At 42.5% G+C, this 8,964-nt stretch overlaps 1 non-coding gene across 1 annotated transcript; it reads right to left on the bottom strand.

The window, feature by feature from the left end:
- Window positions 1-4,076: 4,076 nt before the first annotated feature.
- Window positions 4,077-4,239, bottom strand: LOC118630401. The gene has a single exon (XR_004959624.1). It is a non-coding gene; the product is annotated as a U1 spliceosomal RNA (small nuclear RNA).
- Between the last annotated feature and the right edge of the window lie 4,725 nt (window positions 4,240-8,964).

The following is an 8,964-nucleotide window of genomic DNA, read 5'->3' as shown; positions in this document are numbered from 1 at the left end:
ATCCGCACGACCCAAGCAGGGCTGGGGACAAACTGCAACCGAGGTACATGCCCTTAGTGGGAACCGAACCCGGGTCTCTCCAGACCGCAGGTCGACGCTGTAACCACTGAGCAAACTGTCCAGGGCACCTATGAAATAGTTTTTAAAGGAACTTTTGCAGGAGTGGTATTGTCCTTTAATCCATTTCCATGTGGTTGCCAGAATGAGTTTTCTGAAACTAAAATCCTAGCATGTCAGTCTCTTTTAAAAAACTTGTCAGTGGCTCCTGTGAAAATTAATAAAGGAAAACCTCACTAAAATAGAATCAGGAGTCCAGAAGCAGAAGTTCCTCCACAATATCACTGGATGTCAACTTAGGGAGAATTGTTGGTTACAGACCTCTATAGAAGAAGCATCAAAAGGAAAGAATCAGCACTGTTTGGTATGACTCAGTTGCTTGGAGTGTTATCCTTACACCAAAAGGTAGTGGGTTAGATTCCTGGTCAGGGCATATACTCAGGTCAGGGTGCATGCAAGAGGCAGCTGAATAATGTTTCTCTTTCACATCAGTGTATGTCTGTCTGTCCGTCTATCTGTGTCTCTCTCTAAAATCAATTTTAAAAAAGAGAACAGAGTCATCAGTTATAGGCCCCAAAAGGAAAAGATGTACAGTGCATCTACTATAAGAAATCAACTACTTTGCCCTGGCTGGTTTGGCTCAGCAGTTGGAGCATTGGACTGTGGACCAAAGAGTTGTGGGTTCAATTCCAGTCAAGGGCACGTTGCGGTTTGGTCCCCAGCCTCAGTCGGGGTCCTGCGGGAGCCAACTAGTTGATGTGACTCTCTCACATCCATGTTTTTCTCTCTCTCTCTCCTTCCCCCTCCCACTCTATCTGAAGATAAATGGAAAAATATTCTCAGGTGAGGATTTAAAAAAAAAAAATCAACTACCCCAGCAACTCAGCCAATAAGAAATCCTCTTCTCTCCCTGGCCAGTTTGGCTCAGTGGTTGGAGTGTCAGCCTGCGGACCAGGGAGTCTGGGTTTGATTCCAGCCAAGGGCACATACCTCGGTTACAGTTCGTCCTTGGCCCCAGTTGGGGTTGTGTGGGTGGCAGCCAATCGATGTGTCTCTCTCACATTGATGTTTCTCTGTCTCTCTGTCTCTCCCTCTCCCTCCCTCCCACTCTTTCTGAAGATAAGTAAAAATATCCTTGGGTGAAGATTAAAAATAATAATAATAATAATGTCCCTCTCCTTTTTTTGTGGCACTTGCCCACAGCTTTGTTATAGCTTACTTACCCTCAATTATAATTCTTTGCTGTTTCCAAATACCATATTTGCTGATAAAATAACTGACTTTTATTTTTAAGGTCAACACTTCCACTTGTTCCTAAAATAAAAACATTTCTATAAGGCCATGATCAATATGGTCCCGCATTTGCTCTTCCATCCTTTTTCTTTTTAAAAATGTTTGTATTGATTTTTTTAGAGAAAGGAAGGGAGACAGCACTAGAAACACTGATGTGAGAGAGATAACATGGATAAGCTGCCTCCTGCACGCCCCCTACTGGGGATAGACCCCACAACCTGGCCATGTGCCCTGATCAGGAATCAAACTGGGACCTCTCAGTCCATAAGACAATGCTCAATTCACTGAGCCACACCTGCTGGGCTCCATCCTTTTTCTTGATGACTCTTCCCCTTGTTTGCTTAGCTATAGTAACATTAGCCTTCTTTTAATTCCTTGGTTGTATCAAGTTTTTTCCCACACAAGTTTTTTTTTCTTTCTTTTTTTTTTCCCTCACCCGAGGACATTTTTCCATATTTTGTTCAGATAAAGTGAGAGGAGGAAAGAGAGAGAGAGACATCGATGTGAAAGCGACACATCGAGTGGTTGCCACCCACACCACCCAACCAGGGCCGGGGACAAACTTCAACTGAGGTACGTGCCCTTAGTGGGAACCGAACCCAGGTCTCTCTGGACCGCAGGCCGATGCTCTAACTGCTGAGCCAAACCGGCCAGGGCCCCACACAAGTTTTGATATAAGCTTTTTGCTCTGCCTGGAATGTTTTTTGTTTTCTTTTTATCTCTTTTAATATTTTTATTTATTGATTTTTAGAGAGAGAGAGGATAGGGGAGAAAGAGAGAGAAAGAAACATCAATTTGCTGTTCCACTTATTTATGCATTCATTGGTTGATTCTAGTATGTGCCCTGACCTGGGATTGAACTCTGCAAACTTGGTGTATTGGGACTTCAGTCTAACCAAATGGGCTACCTTGCCAGGACCTGGAAGGTTTTTTCTTGACTTTTTCTCCTATTCATTCTTCAGATCTCAGAAGAAATATCACCTCTTTAGTTAGGCCTTCACTGACCACCCAATCTGAAATATGTTCCTTTATCTCATCACCCCATTTATTTTATTTTTTTAGGACTTAAAAAAAACAAATTTTAATTGTTTATTATCTACCTTTTTGCCCTTGACTTTGAGTCCATGCAAACAAGGATCGGGTCTGTATGCCCAGTATCTAGCAGACTGTAAATACTTAATAAATGTCTAGTGAATGAATGAATGTGATCACTATCAATGTTCTAGTCTTGTCTCTTACTATTGTCTCCACCAAATTCTATGCCCAGCCATACTGAACTACTTGGAGTTTCCATACTCTATTTTGCTCTCTTGCTCTGTACCTTTGAACTTGCTGCCTTTTTTGCTCAGAATGTCCTTCCTTTCTTTCTTTCTTTCTTTCTTTCTTTCTTTCTTTCTTTCTTTCGTTCTTTCGTTCTTTCGTTCGTTCTTTTGTTCTTTCTTTCTTCTTTCCCTCTCTCTCTCTCTCTTTCTTCCCCTCCCTCCCCCCTTCCTTCCTTCCTCCCTTCCTTCCTTCCTTCCTTCCTTCCTTCCTTCCTTCCTTCCTTCCTTCTTTCCTTTATTGATTTTAGAGAAAGAGAAGAAGGGAGAGAGAGACAGGAACATCAATGAGAGAGAACTTTGATCGGCTGCCTTCTGCATGCTCCTCACTGGGAATCTGGCCCACAAACTGGGCATGTGCCCTGACTGAGAATCACACTGCCAACCTCCTCATGCATGGGTTGATGCTCAACCACTGAGTCCATTGGCCAGGTGCTCAGGATGTTTTGAGTGTTTGTTTTTTTTGTTTTTTGTCCCCCAGCTTTAATGAGATAGAATTGATAGACAGCATTAAGTTTAAGGTGTACAATGTGATAATTTGTTACATGTATATATCACAAAATGATTACCACAATAAAGTTAGTTAATACATATAACACATCCTTCACCTTATATAGTAACCCTTTGTTGTGGTGGTGTTGATGTTGGTGATAACATTTAAGATCTACTCTCTTAGCCCTGGCCAGTTTGGCTCAGTGGTTGGAACATCAGCCTGCAGACCAGAGAGTCCTGGGTTCGTTTTCTGCTAGGGGCACGTACCAAGAAATAAAAAAAAGATCTCTCTTAGAAACTTTCAAGCATACAATACAGTATTGTTAACTATTGTCATTATGCTGTACACTAGATCCCCAGAATTCATTCCTCTTATAACTGGAAGTTTATACCCTTTAACTAACATTATCTAACATTTCCCCCATTCCTCGGCCCCTGGCAACCACCAGTCTACCCTGTGTTTCCATGAGCTTGGCCTTTTGAGATTCCATACATAAGTGAAATCATACGGTATTTGTATTTGTCTTTCTCTGACTTACTTCACTTAGCAAAATGCCCTTAATGTTCATCCATGTTGTCAATTATAGCAAGATTTCCTTCTTCTTTATGGTTAAAGAATGCTTTGATTGTTAAGGAAGGTTTACTGGAGGAGATGAGGCTAGTGCTGAGTCTTGAAGCATGATTTGAGTTTGAATTGACTGAGAGGAGGAAGCAGCACTGTTCAAGTCTGAGGAAGATAAAAGAGCTGAGAGATTAGTCAACCACTCACTCCACATTGGATGACACTTAAGAAATGTTAAGTCCTATGCTCAGTGTCAAGGATAAATAAGATATGATGATCATAAGCCAGAAACTAGAATACTACTTTTGTCCTCACATTTTGCAGGCTGGTCCATTTATTTATTTATTTATTTCCAGGGGAGAGTGCAAACACAGTCCCCCACTACCACAAATTGTGCAGTCAAGTTTCCCACATTGGGGAAATCGCTGGGGTCAGCACATCCGGAATGCAATGGATAAGCCTCGCCCTGGGAAAACCACCTTTGTGATCATGGTATCTCCCCTGTCAGATAAGTATCCTCTATTCATTTAAATGTAACCTCACAGAGGTTTCTTCTGTACTTTCCCTGCCTCCATTTACAAAAAATAATAATAAAATTGTATTGACCTCAACATTTTTAGTCTTGGTCCCCTTAATCTAACCTTCATTAGTATTCACCAGAGTTTGCAATGATATTGTCTACTAATTACCTGTTTTTGTCTGTTTCTGTTTCATCCACTAGAAATGTAAGCTCCATGAGGGCAGTGCCCAATCATTTCTGTCTCATTCACTACTGTATGCTTGGAACTTAGCACAGGGCCTATCACAGAGCACACACTCAATAAATATTTGTTGAGTGAATGAATGGCTCTTTTTTAAGACTACCTCAGAGGCTAGGAGAAAGAGGTAAACAAATAATTGCAATATTGTGTTAAGGTGATAATATGCACAGATTGCTGTGGGCACGTTAGACTAGGAACATTACAGCATAATGGTTAGGAGCAGTCACACTAAAGTGTAGCCGAGGTTCAGCTCCAGGTTCTACCATTTATTTACTGGGTGAATTTCAAAAACAAAATATATTATTATCATTATTATTGATCTTAGAGAGAGGAAGGGAGAGAGAGAGAAAAACATTGGTCAGTTGCCTCTCGAATATACTGGCAACCCAGGCATGTGCTCTGATGGGGAATTGAACTCACAACCATTTGGTGCATGGGATGACACTCCAACCAACTGAGCTACACCGGCCAAGGCCATCGGGTGACTTTCTTAACCTCTCTAAGCCTTATTACACACAGTTAAGTAGATATTTTAGTAATGACCATGTCATGAATTTTTTGTGAGACTTAAATGGAATACTTCATATAAAGATCCTGTTACAGCCCCGCCAGAGTGGCTCAGTGGTTGAGCAATGACCCATGTACCAGGAGGTTGCCAGTTTGATTCACGGTCAGGACACATGCCTGGGTTGTGGGCCAAATCCCCAGTGGGGGGCATGCAGGAAGCAGCCAATTGATGTTCTCTCTCATTGATTTTCTCTCTCTCTCTCCCTCTCACTTTCTCTCTCTCTCAAATCAATAAAGAAAAAAGAAAAATAAGATCCTGTTACATAATGCACAAGTGTCAGCTTTTTTTTTTTTTTGTTCAGGTGGAGTGGGAGGGAGAGAGAGGAAGAGAGAGAGAGAGAGAAACATCGATGTGAAAGGGACACATCGAGTGGCTGCCACCCGCACGACCAGCCAGGGCCGGGAACAAACTGCAACCAAGGTACATGCCCTTAGCGGGAACCGAACCCGGGTCTCTCGGGACCGCAGGCTGATGCTCTAACCGCTGAGCAAAACCGGCCAGGGCTCAGCTTTTTTTTTAATCCTCACCCAAGGATATTTTCCCATTGATTTTTAGATAGAACGGGAGGAAGAGCATGGGGGGGGGGGGGAGAGAGAGAGAGAGAGAGAGAGAGAGATCAATGTGAGAGAGACACATCAACTGGTTGCCTCCTGCATGAACCTGACCAGGGCCAGGAATCAAACCTGGAACACAGTTATGTGCCCTTGACCAGGAATCAAACCCGAGACCCTTCGGTCCTCAGGCCCGATGCTTTAACCACTGAGCCAAACTGCCCCAGGCTTAACTATTATTATTAAAGGAATATTGTGGCTCCTTAAGAGCATTATTCAAGCCTGGCTGGTGTGGCTCAGTGGTTGAGCATTGACCCATGCACCAAGAGGTCGCCAGTTTGATTCCTAGTCAGGGCACATGCCCGGGTTGTGGGCCAAATCCCCATTGGGGGGCATGCAAGAGGTGTCCAATCAGTGTTCTCACTCATTGATGTTTCCATCTCTCTCTCCCTCTTTCTTCCTCTCTAAAATCAATTAAAAAGGCCCTGGGCGGTTTGGCTCAGTGATTAGAGCATTGGCCCACAGACCAATGAGTTGTAGGTTCAATCCTGGTCAAGGGCACATACTTCGGTTGCGGTTCATCCCTGACCCTGGTGGGTCATGCAGGAGACAACCAGTCGATGTGGCTCTATCATGTCGATGTTTCTCTCTGTCTCTCTCTCTCCCCTTCCCTCCCACTCTATCTGATGATAAATGGGAATATGTCCTCGAGTGAGGAATAAAAAAAAAAGAAGAGCACTATTCAAGGTTTACATGTGTTAAGATATGCATAATGAAAAAAAATTTGACCCCTTAAGGTCAGAATTAATTTTTCTAAAGCAAGTACCCCTCCCTTTTATTTATCTGACCAAGATTTCCATATCTTTTTTTCTTTGCCAGAAAGGTAATTGATTCTTCAGTCAAGTAGATCCTGGTTGTAGAGTACCAGGAGATGCCACAGAGTGAGGTTAAATATCCCTGTTTTCTTTACCACCAGAGGGCACCAATCAGTCAAATCAATCTCTACTTGCCCCTATGAAACAATATGAAAAAGCTCTAGGGAGCTGTTTCTGCCATTCATTCGTTTTTTTAAAAATTGATTTTAGAAGAAGGGAAAGGAAGAGAGAAACAGCGATGTGAGAGAGAAACATGAATTGGTTGCTTCCCGTATACTCCCCAACTTGCAACCTGGGTATGAGCCCTGACCAAGAATCAAACCTGTGAAACCGAGAACCTTCTGTGCAAGGGATGATACTTCAACCGAGCCACACTGGTCAGGGATGCCATTCATTCTTTTGACAAATCTTTTGAGTGCCTACTATTTGCCAAACATTATAGGAGCTTGTATATGGTTATGAACAAGACCTGTCAGCTTTATAGAATTTATAATCGTGAGCACCTTCTATGTGTCTGAAAAATCCTATTACACATGGAGGTGGGGAGTGGGGGTTCAATCTGTGATTTGTTGTTGTAGTTAATGATTGTATCCATGCCCTTGGTTGTGAGCCTATGAGAAAAATTACATACTTAGTGTCTACTTTGTGTTAGATAGTATGCTGGTTGCTGAGGATACAGGGATGAATAAGATAGTTTCAACCTACTAATAAACAATGTCTTACCTGCTAGGATTAAAGACATGAGGCAAATTCTGTGAAATTTTAGTTCCTCTGACCTGAAAATGGAGAACCTTAAATACACAACTCATTAACACACTGGGTTGTGAGCCTCCCAGACAGGTGTATGTTTATTAACCACTCAGCTTACAGCCATGGCCACTGTGGATATTTATTATGAGTTTGTGAGTTAATCTGAGCCCAGGGAACACAGCTTCTGGTCTGGGTGCCAGGTGTATGTTCCAGTGGGTCACTAAGGATCTACCATCTTCTGGGTCAGGGTGGGGCTATGATGAGTGTATGTGGGTGCAATGCTTTGAAGATGAACTTTCTGCCTATTTGTCTACTCATAGTCTTGTTATTAAAAGTGTCAACATCATCATCATCTCCCACGTTTCCAGGTCAGCAATCTTCTTGTCCTTAAATTGAGTGGTGGAAGAGAGGAAGCCAGAACCAGTCATACACCATCATTTTGGGAGGAGTGGCTGCATTGATTCAAACACTCCCCCTCCTCTGAAGTGAGCTCTCATTCCAATGGACTTTGGTCTCATGGCCTACAGAGTAGAGTTGGGAACTAGGGAAAGATTATTATTATTATTATTTTTTGCATTTATCTTCAGATAGAGCGGGAGGGAGGGAGGGAGGAAGAGAGAGAAATATCGATGTGAGAGAGACACATTGAGTGGTTGCCACCCACACGGCCCCAACTGGGTTTAATGGAAACTAAACCCAGGACTCCCTGGTCCGCAGGCCAAGGCTCTAACCAATGAGCCAAACTGGCCAGGGCAGGGAATGATTCTTTAAAATACCAAGACCTGCCCTGGCCAGTTTGGCTCAGCGGTTGAGCATCGGCCTGCGGACTAGAGTCCCGGGTTTGGTTCCCACAAGGGGCACGTACCACACACACAAAAAAAATACAACAACAACAACAAAAAAATACTTCATCTCTGAGAAAAAGAACAAAAAAATAAAGGTGCTCCTTCAGTGTGGATCGTGCACAGTGACTTCCTTCTAGAGTACAATAGCGAAAGGAAGTAAAGAGTAAATTTATAGTTAAGAAACCTGAATACTACCTCAGCTAGGTGATTGAGGTCAATATCAACACTGATAAGTCATGCTGATATTATGTGCTCTTGATATGATATGATGAAAATGTCATTTTACCTCTGTCATCTTCCCCAGCAAGGCCCATAACCCAAGTTTTCATGAGAAAAACATCACACATCCTAACTGAGGGACATTCTATAACATACTTGACTAGCACTCTTCACAACTGTTAAGGTAATCAGAAACAAGTAAAGTCTTAGAAACTGTCACAGTCAAGAGGAATCTAACAGCCTGGCCAGTGTAGCAATGTAGCTCAGAGGTTGAGTGATTACCCATGCACCAAGAGGTCCCCCTTTTGACTCCTGGATTCCTGATCAGGGCATATACCCAGGTTGCCAGCTCCAGGGCTGGATCCCTGGGGGTTTGGGGGTGGGATGCAGGAGGCAGTAGATTGATGTTGATGTTTCTCTCTCATGGTCTCTCTCTCTCCTTCCCTCTCCCTTTCTCTCTCCACAATCAATAAAAAAAATATTTTAGAAAAGGAGGAATCTAAAAAAATATGAAACCTAAATATAGTATGGTGTCCAGGATGGGATCCTGAAACAGAAAATGGACATTAGATAAAAACTGAGAAAATGTGAATAAAGACCTTAGTTAATAATAATATATCAATATTGATTAATTATAATACACATACTGTACTAATGTAAGATGTTATTAAT

Source organism: Molossus molossus, unplaced genomic scaffold, assembly GCF_014108415.1.
Source record: "Molossus molossus isolate mMolMol1 unplaced genomic scaffold, mMolMol1.p scaffold_m16_p_14, whole genome shotgun sequence".
Classification (NCBI taxonomy): Eukaryota; Metazoa; Chordata; class Mammalia; order Chiroptera; family Molossidae; genus Molossus; species Molossus molossus.
Note: the sequence above shows the minus strand (reverse complement) of the source record. Positions and strands in the feature narration are given on the sequence as shown.